The following is an 18,798-nucleotide window of genomic DNA, read 5'->3' as shown; positions in this document are numbered from 1 at the left end:
GCTGCCCGATCACTGCTCGCCACAGTGATCGGGATATACTGGAGTCTGCAGCCGCGCTGGGAGGGGGGTGCCGCCAGATGGCCGATCACTGTGGCCAGCAGTGATCGGGACACAAAGGAGGGGGACCCGTGTGTCGAGGGACCAGAAGGTACCTCTGATATAGGCAGCAGTGGGAAGATTAACTACCCGTAGCCCCTTAGGGCCATTCCTGACTGGTCGTATCAGATACGACCATGTCAGGGAAATCCCAGCCTGGTGTGGCCGTATCTGATATGACCATGCCAGGCAAGTGGTTAAAGTAGGTAAATCCTGTGTCTGATGCAGCAGCCATCTTGTTTAGTGGTTAGCAATAAGAATTGTACCTTTTAAATGTCAGTATTTAGCATGTACAGACGAGGAGGCAGCAAGTCTCAGATTTTATAAATAAAAATAGTTAAATCAGATAGCCTTGGTCTGCAAGAAGCAGGAGCTGAAGGCTAAATGAGAACAGAAAGCGAAGATAACATATTATATTGTCAATATTTTGGTTAGGACATATAAACAATTAGGGTCTAGTACGTATAAATATTAATTAAATTAATATTCGCCATGAGAGAAAGAGGGAGGGAGCACACAATGAGAGTCTGGGGGTGCTGGTGCCAGTGCCATACGTATGTATGAAATTGGCTGACTGGTATGCTGCACTGGGTGTCACAAATTTATTTTATAAGTATTCCTTACTGCTGCTAATATAATCTATGTCTTTTGTTGTGAGTCTGCACTGGCAAAATACATATATAATTACGCTGTCTATAAGTACAAGCATTGTCATTTATTTTAGAATCTGTACTGGTGTGAATTATTTCATTTCTTCTTATAACAAGTAAGGTTTATAAATAAATCTAAAATAAATTGCGTTATCAGGTCACATAATTAAACATTTGCAATAGCTAACTAGCTAGAATTCTAAAGCATGTTGGCATATACTGGACTTTGTCACAATCTGTATATGATGCAAAACCGACTGAGAGTACTGAACAACAAAATGGTTTGAAAACTCCATTTTGGTCACTCCTGATACAGGCTCTTTGAGGCCATCAAAGACATCCTTATCCAGCATCCCCATCTGAATCTTTGGATGATCTCATGCTTTAGGCAATCAGAATTGACCATCGTCTCCGTGAACATAGGCGGGAGCAGAATTTTCCGGAGGAGCCTATGCAAATTGGTACATTTCGGTTATCTCCAGAAGAGAAACAAAGGAAACATTCCCAGGGACTCTGTATGTATTGTGGGGACAAGGGACATTCCTTGAGTAATTGTCCACTCAAACCAGTAAAAGGCAAGACCTAGGTGTTCGGGAGGAATTGCATTTAGGCCTGGCTCCCATTTCCTCCGAAAACTCTGTACTTGCAGTTATCCAACTCTAACAAAGGATGGCACTGCACAGGATATAGAATGTAATACACGAATATAGAAATCAACATGTAAATTAATGTAAGAGGAAAAAACCCCTTATCATCACCTGGTTGGTGGTGCTCCCCTGGAGTAATAACTTGATGTATGAACATCTAATATTACCCTGTATAGCAGGATAACAAAAAAAAAACTCCTTTGCGGGGACACACTTATCATTTAAATACCTGAAAAATATTTTATTAATACATAACCTTTATTATGTATGCACCTAAAAAGCAAGAAAGCATACTCATTACACAAATATAACTATAAATAATTGTCGAAGTCGAATAATTGCATGCAACCGCAATTCAACTGTTATCGGACGATTTGGTCATCCGCTGCCCGATTTATGTTGGTACAATCCACGATGTAACATTGCGTGCGCAATGTATCCACACATTCGCACAACACTAAATAGTGAATAATATACAACGCTCTCACACTAACAAACACAATATTCATGCAGGGTTTAGTTAGTAACAAGAAACAGCTTCTGTATACAGGTCTGAGAAAAGTAATTAAAAAACAATACACCAGGATACTGTGAGTGTTTTACATATAAATTGGGAAGCCCCGCATATACACAAGTATGACTCTGGCAATTGAAATATAACCCAGACATTGATATGCACAATTGAATTTGTCTGAATTAACAATGGTCAGAGATTTCGCTTACCAGACGCAGTGGCAACAACAATCAGCTGGGGGTCCCCACCCTGCTTGAAAGTGAATCTAGCTGCTTGTAACACCTTGCACCATCTTGTCCAAGAGGCGTCAACTTCCAGGACAAATGGGAGATCTTGATTAGGATGGCAAAGCACTGGAGCCTGTGTGAATGCTGCCTTAAGAGCCTCGAAAGTTTGAACAGCTTTGGATGTCCAATTGAATGTGTCAGCTCCTTTTTGGTCAGTTCTACAATGGGTTCCACAATAGCAGAGAATTACTTGACAAACCTTCGATAGTAATTAACGAAGCCGAGGAAGCGCTGAGTAGCTTTAAGGGTCGTTGGTTGGACCCACTCCAGTATGGCTTCAACTTTACTTGGATCCATAGAAAATCCCTGGGAAGAAATGATGTAGCCTAAGAAAGTGACTTGAGTGACATCGAAGTCACACTTCTCCAGCTTGGCATAAAGATGGTTCTCTCGCAACTTCTGCAGAACTTGGCCGACATGCTGATGATGTTGATTCACTGACTGTGAGTATATTAGAATATCATCTGAGTACACAGATGCGAATTGAGACGCACCTGAGGAAGACAAAGTGGTTGTACTCGGTTGATGTGTACTGAATACACAGAGGGCCTGATTCAGACCCACTTGCAAGCACATTGCCCGGGCAGTGCGCACGTGCGAGCCCCGCAGCGAGTGAGAAATTCACTCCCTCCGGGGCTCGCTACAAACTGGGCGGCTGTCGATGTTGATCAACAGCTCACCCCATTTTGTAGGCAGGGAAGGGGGGGTGGCTGGCCAAACTGAGGCGTTCCTGAAGGAACGTCTGCCGTTTGTGGGTGGCCCTACTGACATCACTCGTGATGTCAGTAGTGAGCTTCCTGCTCTATATGACCACAAGGGTCTAGTCTATATGACCACAAGGGTCTCGTCGGAAGCCAAATGGTCGCGATGACAGCTTAGCAGCTTAGCAAGCGGCCAGGAGGTTGGACCCCCCAAAAAACGCCCATCAGACCTGCGAGCTGCCTCCGGCAGTGAGCGGGTCTGAATCAGGGCCAGAGTGCGATACCAGGCACTCCGGAGGATGACAGTTGTTGTACTCAGTTGATGTGTACTGAGTACACGGAGTGCGAATTGAGACGCACCGGAGGATGACACAGTGGTTGTACTCGGTTGATGTGTACTGAATACAAAGAGTACGACTTGAGTTGCACGGGAGGATGACACAGTGGTTGTACTCAGTTGATGTGTACTAAGTACACGGAATGCATCTCTTGTTGCACCGGAGGGTGACAGGGCCGGATTTGCCGCTAGACAACCTAAGTGGCCGCCTAGGGCCCGGCGGGTCCCAAGGGGCCCATGACCAGACCGGGCAGGCCCCCCAAAAACTGTCCATGGGGAGAACCTGCAGCGCTGTTTATGACATGCTGCTACAAGCACCAGCCGGGAGACAGGACACAAATACCGGCAGTGTAGTAGCAGCACATCGGAGGCTCGGCTGCTACTAAGCTGGGGGTTAGGAGGCAGAGTTGAGGACGGGGCTGGCCAGCCCTAAGCAGGAAGGGGCAGGCTTGGGGATGCTGCTGCTGAATGGAGTCTCAGACACAGTGAGGAGGATGCCGCTGCGCGCGCCCGCCCGCTGGCAGGCAGTGATTCACTATCTCACTCCCTCGCTGTGCCACTGTTAAGGCTGGAGCTACTTGAAGAGACGAGCCATGCAGGCGCGGTGCATATGGACGTCATAGGCAGGTACATTTGCTGGAGCTAGTGGGGAGGGGAGAAAGGCACGGAACTGTGAGGGGACGGGGATCTATGCTGGGCTGGGAGGGGGTCTGTGAGGGGAGGTTCTATGGCTACTGAGAGGGGTTGCTGATGGGAGGGGGTGTATGTACTGTGAGGGGAGAAGAGTCTGTGAGGGGAGGGGTGAAGAGTCTCTAAGGGGATGAGGGATCTGTGCCCTCAGGGGAGAGGGTCTATGGCTGCTGAGAGGGGTCTGTGAGGGGAAGGGGTGTCTGTACTGTGAGGGGAGAAGGGTGTGCGAGGAAGGGTGGGTCTGTGCTGTGAGAGGGTACCTGTGGTGTGAGGGGAGATGGTCTATGGCTGCTGAGAGGGGTCTGTGAGGTGAGGGGGGTAGGAGTGCTGGGTGCTATGTAAGAGGGCATGTGGTGCTGTCAGGTGGGTAGTGAAGGGGCCAGGCTGTCAGTGTGACTATAACAACCAGAAGCTGTGTTCATACACACATTTATTTATGAAAGGAATATTATATTAATTAATATATATATATATATATATATATATATATATATATATATATATATATATATGTTGATAGCTGCATTAGCTGTGACACTCTCTAGCCCTCACAGTGCTAACTCCCATGTTCCTGCTGGTGCTGCCATATCAAAAGCACTAAACTTTACCTGGCAGTGACAGGATGGGTGAAGCCTTTGTGCAGGGCTGGAATTCCCGCTAGGCATCCTAGGCACTCGACTAGGGCCCGGCGGGACCCAAGGGGCTCATGAACGGGCCCCTTTGCCCTTAGAAATTACACGATCACAGTGCTCCCAGAGGAGCACTGCACGAGTACTGCGTGACGTCATGATGTCATGCTGTCCCGCCTCCTCTCCCAGAGAGTCGCACGCGGCTGTCTCTCTGTCTAGAAGAGAGAGACTGTACACGGCCCGGCTGCCTGCCTGCGCATGAGGGAAGAAGCCGGGTGTGCATGTGTGCACACTATAGAGAGACAGAGTGACTCACCGGATCCGCCGCTCGGCCACTGTTCTGTGCCTCACAGCTGAGCTGATGATCCATCCATCATCACCCATCTAGCAGGGCCCCACCGCAGCCCACCCCAGCAGTCACTCTGCCAGCCTTCCAGGTCCGCCGCCGCCCAATAGCAGCACCAGCAAGGCCAGGCAGGTAGGGCCCCTGATTAGCTGCCTGCAATAAAAACACATTATATATATATATATATATATATATATATATATAGGTTTAACAGAGAAGGAGGGCACTCACCATGTATGGTAGTAAAAAATTAAAATCACATCTTTATTACTTGTCTTGATTAAAACAGTATGGTTGAAGTTTCAATCCACTTTGGGACCGTCTTCAGGACATAAACAAACAGGTCTCTCCACATCCACTGATCAATGCTGTGTGAGAGCCACCTTAAATAGCATGCCAAATACTATTGAACCCTCCCCCTGTGATGACTCAATCGAATGCACCCAGAAACAGAAATTTACTCAAAAGCAACTAAATAATATAGTTGCTACACAAATCTTGTAACTGGTAGATGTACTCACCAACAATGTGGAACACCCTTAAAACACAGCGCCATGGCATGCGTAATTAGAGAGTAAATGAACAAAATAAACGGGATCTTGCCACATCAAAGATGGCGCCCGTTAGTCTGCATTTAGCAACACAGTAAAATAACATGCCACCTCCAAGATGGCGCCCGGCATCATGCGTTCCACAGACAGCCTCATGCGTGTCTTGTGAGAGGCACGCCCCCACCATCGCGCACACAGCAATCTCATTATTTACAGTTATAAACTTTTAAACTCAGACACTGAAATGTCAGTGTACCAGATGAGAAACCTTGCTATTACTGCAAGGGATTAGCGAAAAACGCACAAATGGGAATCTATGCTCAATATTGACATTGCATTATAAGTGCACGAATAAGTGACTCAATGTTTAAAGACTGTTAGTCACTATATATGTAACATATTAGAAACCCAGAAAATGGGTGGAATGAATCAATAGAGTACGCACATTCAAAAAGATATCATGTTGCTTAGGAGAAGACCTAATTGTCTCAAAGATGTATCTCATTTAGGACTAGCCATCGGTCCATCATAGTAACCAGGGTGTCTAATAGAGCCAAACAGTCTGTATCAGTCTACCAGGGGAAGGTTCGAATAACCACTATGTCAACGCAATTAAATATCATAGCAATGCAATATCAACAGCACAAATCTGCTGATAACATTGATCATATTTATATCTGCAAAAAAGTATACTGTAGCCATTAAGAATGGAATAAAAACACACACAACATATAATGTTTGGTGTGTTTCTTTTTCTTTTTGCACTATGTGGGTATGTTCAGGCAGGTCTTGATACTGATTGTTCACTCTAGTCTGATCTGTGCCACTGTTGAATAGATTTGATTAAATTTGTTGTCTTGAATTTCATTTTTGCTGCAATGTCCACTGATTTTTCACATGTTCCAGACGATGATAGCTTTCGTATTGCACATAGCACTTTAATTTCTCTAACTGATGATGATGCGGAAAAGGTCCTGTTTGATCATGTAGAATTTTCAATATTGCCTGACGAGACCTCTGTTGATTTATATCATAAACTTCTGAGACTGAAACGGAGGGAGATTGACCTTATGTTACACGGACAATTTCTCTCTGATTACTCTATTTCAGAAGCAAAAAAATATCGAGGGGTTTCCGTGTGAATAATACTCCAACCATTGGGAGGAATAATCTTGCATTTTGCACCAAATGGTGTGGCGTTTTAAATAAATGTTCGTTCGACCTCATTCTACTGGTAATAGAAGAGGTGGGAACTGAACTGACTAAAGTGCTTAAAGAGATTTCAACATTTAACAATAGTTATTTGTTGACTTTGACTAATGACAAAACCGATGACTGGATTGACAAATCAAGAGAACAGGTCAACACATATCAAAAGGATCTCATTGCATTTAAACGCATAAAAATTAAATACGGTTAATGCAGATTATTCCAACAATCAGGTGTATAGATGGTTAAGGGGTGAGTCTAGACACACCTTCACCCAAAGACATCCTCCGTTTCTTAAGTTCAGAACACAAAATCAACTAGACACGGCATCATCCCAGTCCAACTCTGACAGTGAGATTGCTGAGAATAGACCCCCAAGTGGTGCCGCTTCTTTTTTAGGCAACAGAACCCAGACACATATAGAACCTATAAAAAATCGAGAACTAGATATCCCACGAGGAGGGGCGGTTCCAAAAAGAAGAGGCAGAGGGAGGAGACAATAACTACAGTATTTAATTTATCAGGGATTCCACTTTCTGATGCTGAGAATAGTCTTTTGATTTTAGGACTTTCTATTGTCCCGACTGTCAGACATGATAAATTTAGTTGGTCTGTGGACCATTTTAAATTTGGGAGAAAATTAAGATTGAGAGAATTTTTTTCAGGTGAACAAGTTGAAAGTGCTATTACCAAAAAGGATTTTACCAAACCTAGCAGTTTTGACCCTCAATCCTCTAATGCCAGCATTAGAACTTTTTTAAAGATGATTGAAACCGAGATGGCATCCAAATCCACTACTTGTAAATATGACAATCTTACAGCTGCACAAAGGTCGGCACTCAAAGGTTTAATGATTAATGATAAGTTGGTCATCAGACAGGCCGATAAAGGCGGTGCAGTCATAGTACAAGATTGGCATGCTTATGATCGAGAGATTCGTAGGAAATTATCTGATGACATGGTCTACACTAGATTAACATATAATTCTATGTATGACATTAAACGATGTGTCGATCTATCTATCGACTTGGCGGTTCAACACAACTGGTTGGATATCGGGATTGCTGAGTTCTTGTGGGTTGAACACCCGATTTGTCCTATTCTTTATACACTCCCGAAGGTTCATAAAAGTTTGGTTGACCCGCCAGGTCGACCCATTATCTCAGCTAGGGGATCAGTGTTGCAGCCATTAGCTGTGTTCTTGGATAGTTTTTTGCAAACCTACGTCCGTGGGATGCATAGCTATATAAGAGATATGACCGATTTCCTTCAAAAGATTTCTACACTTGGTATAGTTCCGGATTCCATGTGGTTAGTAACAATGGATGTGAATTTGGTCGATATATAGATGATCTTTTTTTGATTTGGAGTGGCACAGATCTTGAGTTCAGTGATATGAATAACTATCTTAACACGCTTGACAATCCAATAAGTTTTACACATCATATTGACAAATTATCAATTAATTTTTTGGATGTCACTATATACCGTGAAAAAGGGAAGCTGGTGTCTAAATTATATCGAAAAGATACAGATCGGAATACGGTGCTCCATGCAAGAAGTCATCATCCTAACAGTCTGAAGGAGAGTTTACCCATATCACAATTTATGCGAGTATTGCGTAATAACACCTCAGCAGTGACAGCGGAGACCCAGATTGAGGAAATGAGTCAACGGTTTAGAGCCAGAGGATATAATAATTCTACCATACAGAGATGCCTTCTGAAGGCGAGACATAGGCACTCCCAGGTGGTAGGAAGACTTAAACATAAATTGGATCCAAAAAGGATGATCACTACTTCCATTTTTGATGTAGCCTCATATCAAGCTAAATGGGCATATACTAAGTTTTGGCCTATTATAACATCAGATGCAGCATTTAAAGGAATAAGCTCCAGTCCTCCAATGTGTTCCTATCGCCGTGGTGCTAATCTTAAGCAACTTTTAATGAGACCTACTAAACAACCACAGTTGACACAGACTTCATGGCTGCAGTCCTGTAAAACTGGTTGCTTTAGGTTAGCAGACTGTACAAAATGTCGGTCTATGTTGATTGGTTCACACTTTTCACATCCGCATAGCGGCAAAAAAATAAAAATCCAACATAAATTGAATTGTACTTCAGATTTTGTGATCTATTTGCTTATTTGCCCTTGCGACCAGTATTATGTGGGGATGACCACGCGCAACTTTAGAGAACGAATGGCCAATCACCGCTCTTCTATTCGGGCTGCTTTGTCCAATAATGATTTAGACAAACCAGTGGCTCGGCATTTCGCCAAAGAGAGACACTCTGTATCAAGTCTCAAGTGTATGCTAATAGTCCATGTGCCTAGTCTCCCTCGTGGTGGTGATCGAGCTAAGATATACCAGCGTGAAGCTAGATGGATCTTCGAATTGGATACAGTGTCCCCACGGAGTCTAAATGAGTCTAATCCATATAATATTTTTTTGCGCTGAACGTTTTTGGACTTTATACCATGGACACACCTTCAAAAGATATATTGTTATTGGATTTTCTTTTTTGCAATATTTTTCTATACATTCATTTTTTTGTTTTTCTTTATTGACTATATTTTTATATACATAATAACTTTTTTTGTTGATTTTAATAATTTTTTTCTATCATTATATGTTATGTGTGTTTGTATTCCATTCTTAATGGCTACAGTATACTTTTTTGCAGATATGAATATAATCTATGTTATCAGCAGATTTGTGCTGTTGATATTGCATTGCTATGATATTTAATTTAGTTGACATAGTGGTTATTCGAATCTTCCCCTGGTAGACTGATATAGTCTGTTTGGCTCTATTAGACACCCTGGTTACTATGATGGACCGAAGGCTTGTCCTAAATGAGACACATCTTTGAGACAATTAGGTCTTCTCCTAAGCAACATGATATCTTTATCAATGTGCGTACTCTATTGATTCATTCCACCCATTTTCTAGGTTCTAATATGTTACATGTATAGTGACTAACAGTCTTTAAACACTGAGTCACTTATTCGTGCACTTATAATGCGATGTCAATATTGGGCATAGATTCCCATTTGTGCGTTTTTCGATAATCCCTTGCAGTAATAGCAAGGTTTCTCATCTGGTACACTGACATTTCAGTGTCTGAGTTTAAAAGTTTATAACTGTAAATAGTGAGATTGCTCTGTGCACGATGGTGGGGGCGTGCCTCACACATGACACGCATGAGGCTGGCCATCTTCCTGGCCACTCGCTATAGCTGTGGGTGGTCACCCACAGCTATAGTGAGTGGCCAGGAAGTTGGTAGCGACCATCGGGCTTGCGACGAAACCCTTGTGTTAGGGTCTCATTGCCGCAAGCCCGAGAGTGCTTTCGGCTCTAACAGAGCCAAAAGCACTCCCACTGACATCACTTGTGATGTCAGTGGGGCCGACCCCAGATGGTAGGCATTCCCATAGAAGCGCCTCTGTCTGGGCAGCCACGCCCGCGGCCCGCCCACCAAAGGGGGCGTGCTGTTACTCAACATCGACAGTACGCCCCCTTTGGTATGAGACACGGAGTGACGGTTTGCCCGTCGCTATCCGGTTCTCGCGCATGCGCACTACGGAGCCTGCTCCGTCGTGCGCATGTGCACTGGGCCACCATCGACCCGCTTGCGAGCGCATAGCGCTCGCAAGCGGGTCTGAATCAGGCCCTCAGTACACAAAAATGCTCCGGGAATGTACAGGATGTGCAGGGATTAATTTATACTGAGACACAGGAACTGAGTACACAAAGATGCTACGGGAACGTACTGGGTGTGCAGGGATGAACTTGTACTGAGACACAGGAACAAACTTAACACCCACAACTTATTAGACCCACTTCAGTCTGGCTTTCGTTCCCAACACTCCACAGAGACAGCACTGACTAAGGTAGTAAATGATCTGGTCACTGCCAAGGCTAAAGGCCATTATTCACTTCTAATTCTTCTAGATCTCTCTGCTGCCTTTGACACTGTTGACCACTCTCTCCTCACACAAACACTACAATCCCTAGGTCTTCAAGACACAGCCCTTTCTTGGTTCTCATCCTACCTATCTAATCGCTCCTACACTGTTTGCTTCTCTGATTCTACCTCCACTTCGCTACCTCTATCAGTGGGAGTACCACAAGGCTCAGTATTAGGTTCTCAATCTATACCACCTCTCTTGGCAAACTAATTAGCTCTTTTGGTTTTCAGTATCATCTGTATGCGGACGATACTCAAATTTACTTATTCTCCCCAGATTTGTCACCATCCATGCTGGTCCGTGTCACTGACTGTCTCTCTGCCATTTCATCTTGGATGTCGTCTCGCCACCTCAAACTTAATATATCTAAAACAGAATTAATTATATTTCCACCAGCCAATTGTAGTTACCAACCTGATATCTCTATCACTGTTGACAACTCGACAATCAACCCCACCCCACAAGCTCGCTGCCTAGGTGTCATCCTTGACTCTGAACTGTCTTTTGTTCCCCACATTCAATCTGTCTCCAAATCCTGTTACATACATCTAAAAAACATATCCAAAATTCGACCATATCTTACGCAAGACACTGCAAAAACTCTAATACATGCACTCATTATTTCCCGCATTGATTATTGCAATAGTCTGCTTATTGGTCTTCCCAAAAACAGGCTCTCCTCACTACAATCCATTTTAAATGCAGCTGCGAGGTTGATCTTTCTCACCAAATGTTCAGTGTCTGGTGATCCACTCTGTCAGTCCCTCCATTGGCTGCCGGTCTTCTACCGTATTCAATTTAAAATACTTACACTCACACATAAAGCTATTAACCAAACCACACCAACATACATCTCTTCACTTATCTCAAAATATCTTCCAACACGACATCTCCGCTCTGCACAAGATCTGCGTCTCTCATCCCCACGCATTACTTGTTCCCATGCACGGTCACAGGACTTTTTTCAGGCTGCACCAACCCTGTGGAATGCCTTACCACACACCATAAGACTTTCCACTAGTTTCCAAACATTCAAGCGTTCTCTAAAAACTCACTTCTTCAGACAAGCTTATCAGATTCCAGAACCGCCCACCTAACCTTTTTATAGCATCCCTATCTAACTCTCTTCTTATAGTAAACACCCATCACATCTTCTCCTTCTTCAATTTTACTTCCTTCTAACCCTAGGCCAACTTTCCAGTGTGATTGGATCATACAGCCCACCAAGAACATCTGCAATCGGGCTGGACCAATTTGCAATATATAGCACCTATCCTTGTGTATCAACACCTGTTTCCCTACAGATTGTAAGCTTATGAGCAGGGCCCTCTTACCCTTATGTATGTGTCTTACGTATGTCATATATGTATGTCTTTTACAACCCAGTAAAATGTTAATGTTGATTCAAATTGTAAAGCGCAACGGAATTTGCTGCGCTATATAAGAAACTGTTAATAAATAAATAAATAAATAAATTACACAAAGTTGCTACTTGAGATGCACCGGAGGTGCGGGGACAAACTTGTACTGAAACACAGGAACAAAGTACACAAAGTTGCTACTTGAGATGCACTGGAGGTGCGTAGACAAACTTTGTACATGAAGGACATAGGAGATCACAGGAAGCCAGGAACACTAAGGAAAGCAATACAGCTTCTGAAATATAGGATGGTTTTCACAAGGAAACGACTACGTGCAGTCATACAGTGATGTTGATCAGCAACTTCCTGTTGCAGGTGTAGGACCTAAATACCCATAGGCAGCTGGCCATAGGATCGTGAGATCAGCAGAGAGACCACAGGGCTGCCATTGGAGGAGACTGGTCAGGTGAGATGAACTAACATGGCTGCACCTATGCGCGCTAGAACGGGAACCAGGACGCACGCATGGAAGCCCTAGCAGGCCCCGGGGAGAATGCTCAGCCATAACTCATCACTACAACTGGCGTGTGAACGCCTCTGAGCCTAAAGACATCAATTTAGCGGTGAGAAAGGCCGATCCAAAGCCGCATCCTGACGGTACACCCCCCCTTTCAGGGTGGACTCCGGACACCAAAAACATGCACAAGATTTTCCTTCCAGAAAAAATTCCAGGAATACAAGAAAGTTTCCTAAAAAAAATTAAAAAATTCTTCACCAGGAGCATAATTCACAAATCTTGAAAAGATTTCTTATTTGTAACACAGGAAAATCAAAAGACTTGACTCGAAAAAATTTTGTTTGAAGACATATGAACAATTAGTTTGACTTGAACAAAAAGAGGACTTCAGAGATGATTTAAATAAAGCATAACCCATTCTAATGGTGTCAGTTTATTGGTTTTTTATTAGTTCCTCAGGATTTCCTCTTGTGGATAGATTGGCTTTGCACAGCATTGTTACGAAAAGGACATACAGACGCATATCTGAGTTTAATATCAGAAGATGGTAGCATCAAATTAGAAGTTAATGTAGAATGTTTATCAAAAAAGGTATCTGAAGACAGACACATAGTAGCAAATTCTTTAACCTGAGCGGCACTGAAGGCCATTACATCTTGTAGAATTGGATCCTTGGACTCAATGAGTGGGTTAGCCCACTCCAAGGCTTTACATCTAAAGTGTAAAATAAGAAACTTGACAAGGTTGGTGGAAGTAATACCACAAGACGAATCGGCTTTCATCAGGGTGTCATAATGTTTAAGTAATATGGTGTATTGAGACACTTCTCCATCGAAGATTAAGGATATCTGATGAGTCCTGATTTGCAGAATTCTCTTTTGGAACTGAGATGGAACTACTTAAGTATTACGCAGACCGAAGATTGGGTGATTCCAGTAGACTTGATCGATTTTTCTTCACACAAAACTACACATTTTTCCAAACTGAGATTCAGGAGAATTGGAATTGGAGACATCAGGAGCTGTTGTAACTAAGGAGGAAGAACTTTGAAGATCTCCAAAATTAGAATTAGGCAAGTAATCATCCACTGGGATGAGATGCTGAAAAGACGACTACCCGCTAGTCAAGGTATTTATTAATTCAAATAAGCCAACTTCATCTATTATCTTAGTCTTCACCATCACGGCCCATGATGAGGTAATTGATCTTATTGCTAATATTCTCAAAGACTACACCTCCATAGCTTTCTATTAACAACTTGGCTCCGTCTTTTTTCATCACCTCCAAAATTCCTGTGATCATAAATGACAATCCTTCAAGGCACTTATCTGCATGAGAGGAATTTGATTGGTTTTTAATGCTTTGACTAGTAAGAATTTGTCTTTGAGAGAAAATTAGGGAACAGGCTGAGCACACAAATACTCCTTCAATTTAGATTTAGAATTTTTCTCTTTCAGAAACGTAGATTCCTCAGAGAGACAACGGCTCTTGACTGGAATAGTCAGACCACTTGGGTCCTCTTTCTAAGGTATGATACTTGAAATCCCCTCCTGGGGAAAGACACCTGGAAACCCCTCCTGGGGAATGGCATTTGGATGCCCCTCCTGGGGAGAGACACCTAAAGATTTCTCCTGAAGAGTAACATTTGAGATCCCCTCCTGGGGTACAACACTTGAAATCCCTTCTTGGGGAATGGCACTTGGAATCCCCTCCTGGGGTAAGACACTTGAAACCCCTTTTGGGGAGAAACACTTGAAGACTTCACCTGAAGTGTAATACTTGAAACCCTCTCCTGGGGCATGGCACTTGAAATCCCCTCCTGGGGTATAACACCTCAAGATTTTGCCTGAAGTATAACACTTAAAGACCCCTTCTGGGGTATAGCACTTGAATCTCTCTTTTGGGGAGAAAGACTTGACATTTTCAATTGGGGTGAAAAACTTGAGGCCCCCTCCTGAGGTGAAAGACTTCAAATTCCCATTTTGGGGTATGAAATTTGAAATGGCGACCCCATCCTGGGGCGTGAAACTCAAAATGAAGGCCCCCTCCTGGGGAGTGATACTAAATATTCCCTTGGGGGAGAGAATCTCCCCACCTTGGGGTTCAAAACTTGGATTCCCCTCCTGGGGCTTGAAACTTGAAATAATAGAAATAAGAACTGATTGTTCAGAAGACCCTTCTTGAACTATACTAGAAGCTTATATTGGAATATCAAAAGTTCCTCTAGAAACTTTAGTAAGTGAACCCTAATTGGTACTGAAAACTCAGGTAGGACTCTGGTTTTAGGCAAGGTAGATGGTTCCTTTGAAGGTGATAGCACAATTGCTTCTGGCGTAGTGACATCAGACTCCCCCCCAGTGGACAGCAAAATTGTTGCCCCTCCAGAACCTACTGCATCACAGGAGTTCTTAGCATGGTACAAACTTTGTCCGTTATGAGACCGGATCCACTAGAAACTCGTGCCTCTTTGACCTTAGTAGAGAGGAGTACTTCTCCTAAATCTCCCTGATGAGGGTAATAACATCTTGTAACTGGACCCCAATTATCGTGAGATCAGATTTTAATCCAATTAAAAACTGAAATGTCCTTATCCTTGGTAGACTTCACCTCCTTGTCTGATCCTAGAGATGCAGGAATCACGGATATTTGATGGAAAGAACCAGAAGTGCAGACTTTGAGGGTCTCACATTTTCTACCATTACTCAGTGAGTGAAGAACACAGGGCCTGATTCAGAGCCGGACGCTCTGACAGAGCGCTTGCTCTGAATGAGAGCCGGCCTTCTGGTTTTTAGAGCGGCCTCCTGGCCGCTCGCATAGCTGTGGGTGACCACCCACAGCTATAGCCAGCGGCCATGATGATGGTTGCGATGGTCAAGACCAACGCGACCATCGGGCTTGCGACGAGACCCTTGTGGTAGGGTCTCGTTGCCGCAAGCCCCAGAGTGCTTTCGGCTCTAACAGAGCCGAAAGCACTCCCACTGACATCACTTGTGATGTCAGTGGGACCAGCCCCAGACGGTAGGCGTTCCCATGGGAACGCCCCCGTCTGGGCAGCCACGCCTCCAGCCTGCCCACCAAAGGGGGCGTGCTGTCACTCAACATCGACAGCACGCCCCCTTTGGTACGAGACCCGGAGCGATGGTTTGCGCGTCGCTATCCGGGTCTCGCGCATGCGCACGATGGTGCAGGCTCCGTCGTGCGCGTGCGCACTGGGCCACCATCGACCCGCTTGCGAGCGCATAGCGCTCGCGAGCTGGTCTGAATTAGGCCCACAGTCCTTAATAAAGTGATCATCAGCACCACAAAATAAACAAAGATGTAATTCTCGGCGTCGCTAGCGTTCAAGCTCAGTAAGTCTAGGATGCAGGAAACTTTGATGCCTCACTCTATCTTGACTGGAGGAGGTGGTAACTGAATCAGCAGTGGCACTGCAAACCTTAGAAAGACCTTGAAAAATTTTGGGGAGAAGATGTTGTAGTTGTTTTAATAGCTGGGAAAAACTCGTAAAATGTTTGATGACACTGGTATCAGACAACGGCGAGGTTGGAAGACACTAGGAAGGTGGACTAGAGGATTTACAATAATTTTCTGCCGTAGGTGTAGATGAATCTTGTGACTCTAAAGAAACAGACACAGGAGATTTCCCTGTCAGGACTTGTAAAGTAACTGGAGATAATGAAGCAAGAACAGAATTTTTTTTTTTAATGCCAAAAAATTCTCACAGCTGTTGACTCATGAGTTGCAGACTGGTCTCATGAGCTTCTACTCGGGAAAGTAATCCATGAAAACTTGCTTGATCCTGAAACCCGGCAGCTTGCATGTTTTTGGCTGATCAAACTGTCACAACCGGACACTAAAAATACCTCTGTTGAGGTTAAGTACCGGGGTGATTTGGATAATTGTAGAACAATGATGGGGAAGACAGACTAAGGGGTCGATTCAGACCCGGATGCTAAGCTTCGCTCTCTTGCTGCCAAAAGGGGCCAGATATGCAAATTCAATGATCGCACTGTCTGGTGTAAGGACGCCATCTATGTCTTAGAGAGCGACGGCAGAGTGAGCGCACGCTGGAATAAAGACGCCCACTCTTCTTTCTTAACACACGTCAGGAAGTGTATGATTAATAAGAACCATCGACAGCCATAGGAGCAGCACACAGCGCTTGAGGTAGACCCTACCCCGCCGCAAGCACTGTGATCACTGCAGGCTGAAATACAACCAAGTGACGTGTACAATGATGCTTCCATGCTAATTATGCATACCCATAAAACTACAGACATGCCTGCATTCGCAGCACCACTCCCCCGTTCACAAGCACCTTCCCCTGTTACCATCCACAAATGGCACATTCTGTCACTCAAAGTAGGGTCCAGTCTGTGTACTACGAGTGCACGATTCCCCGATGCAGTGACTAGTTCGCGAATGTGTGTTTTGCCGCATACGCATGCGCAGACGGGCGACAAGCGTCCGTGTCTGAATCGGGCCCTAAGTCTCCTAATTGCGGCCAAACCCAGGTTTGGCTATACCTGCCCAGAGGCTCGGAGTCTGAAAATCGTCCGGTGTGTCCCCGCCAGGGGTGTGCTCAGTGTTGTCAACAACACTGAGCACAACACTGAACGAAATCAATAACAAATTTCGTTCAGTGCCGGGCTCCCTCCCTCATCCCCGAACATGTTCAACCTGACTTTATCGTCAGGTTGGACAGGAGGTTCGGGCGATGAACGGCAACTACCAACTACACACGGGAGCGTGCATTGGTAGTTGGCGTTCATCGTTTTGGCCCTGAAACTGAACGATTTTTTTGAATGATTGAATGATAACAACGTCGTTATCATTCAGTCGTCCAAAAATTGACCCGTGTGTACGCGCCTTAACTCACTTGGTGGTTTTCTCCAGTGACCCCTCCATTTGGGATTTGGTTTTTCGCCGCACCAAGTGAGCAGGTCGTGGTTCCCTGGACAGGTACCTCGGAGTGACAGAAGACTGAAATAATATTACTATTACTATTGAACCCTCCCCCTGTGATGACTCAATCGAATGCACCCAGAAACAGAAATTTACTCAAAAGCAACTAAATAATATAGTTGCTACACAAATCTTGTAACTGGTAGATGTACTCACCAACAATGTGGAACACCCTTAAAACACAGCGCCATGGCATGCGTAATTAGAGAGTAAATGAACAAAATAAACGGGATCTTGCCACATCAAAGATGGCGCCCGTTAGTCTGCATTTAGCAACACAGTAAAATAACATGCCACCTCCAAGATGGCGCCCGGCATCATGCGTTCCACAGACAGCCTCATGCGTGTCTTGTGAGAGGCACGCCCCCACCATCGCGCACACAGCAATCTCATTATTTACAGTTATAAACTTTTAAACTCAGACACTGAAATGTCAGTGTACCAGATGAGAAACCTTGCTATTACTGCAAGGGATTAGCGAAAAACGCACAAATGGGAATCTATGCCCAATATTGACATTGCATTATAAGTGCACGAATAAGTGACTCAATGTTTAAAGACTGTTAGTCACTATATATGTAACATATTAGAAACCCAGAAAATGGGTGGAATGAATCAATAGAGTACGCACATTCAAAAAGATATCATGTTGCTTAGGAGAAGACCTAATTGTCTCAAAGATGTATCTCATTTAGGACTAGCCATCGGTCCATCATAGTAACCAGGGTGTCTAATAGAGCCAAACAGTCTGTATCAGTCTACCAGGGGAAGGTTCGAATAACCACTATGTCAACGCAATTAAATATCATAGCAATGCAATATCAACAGCACAAATCTGCTGATAACATTGATCATATTTATATCTGCAAAAAAGTATACTGTAGCCATTAAGAATGGAATAAAAACACACACAACATATAATGTTTGGTGTGTTTCTTTTTCTTTTTGCACTATGTGGGTATGTTCAGGCAGGTCTTGATACTGATTGTTCACTCTAGTCTGATCTGTGCCACTGTTGAATAGATTTGATTAAATTTGTTGTCTTGAATTTCATTTTTGCTGCAATGTCCACTGATTTTTCACATGTTCCAGACGATGATAGCTTTCGTATTGCACATAGCACTTTAATTTCTCTAACTGATGATGATGCGGAAAAGGTCCTGTTTGATCATGTAGAATTTTCAATATTGCCTGACGAGACCTCTGTTGATTTATATCATAAACTTCTGAGACTGAAACGGAGGGAGATTGACCTTATGTTACACGGACAATTTCTCTCTGAATACTGTATTTCAGAAGCAAAAAAATATCGAGGGGTTTCCGT

This window comes from Taudactylus pleione, unplaced genomic scaffold (genome assembly GCF_031769625.1).
Source record: "Taudactylus pleione unplaced genomic scaffold, aTauple2 ptg000381l, whole genome shotgun sequence".
NCBI classification, from domain to species: domain Eukaryota; kingdom Metazoa; phylum Chordata; class Amphibia; order Anura; family Myobatrachidae; genus Taudactylus; species Taudactylus pleione.
This window is presented reverse-complemented; position numbering follows the sequence as displayed.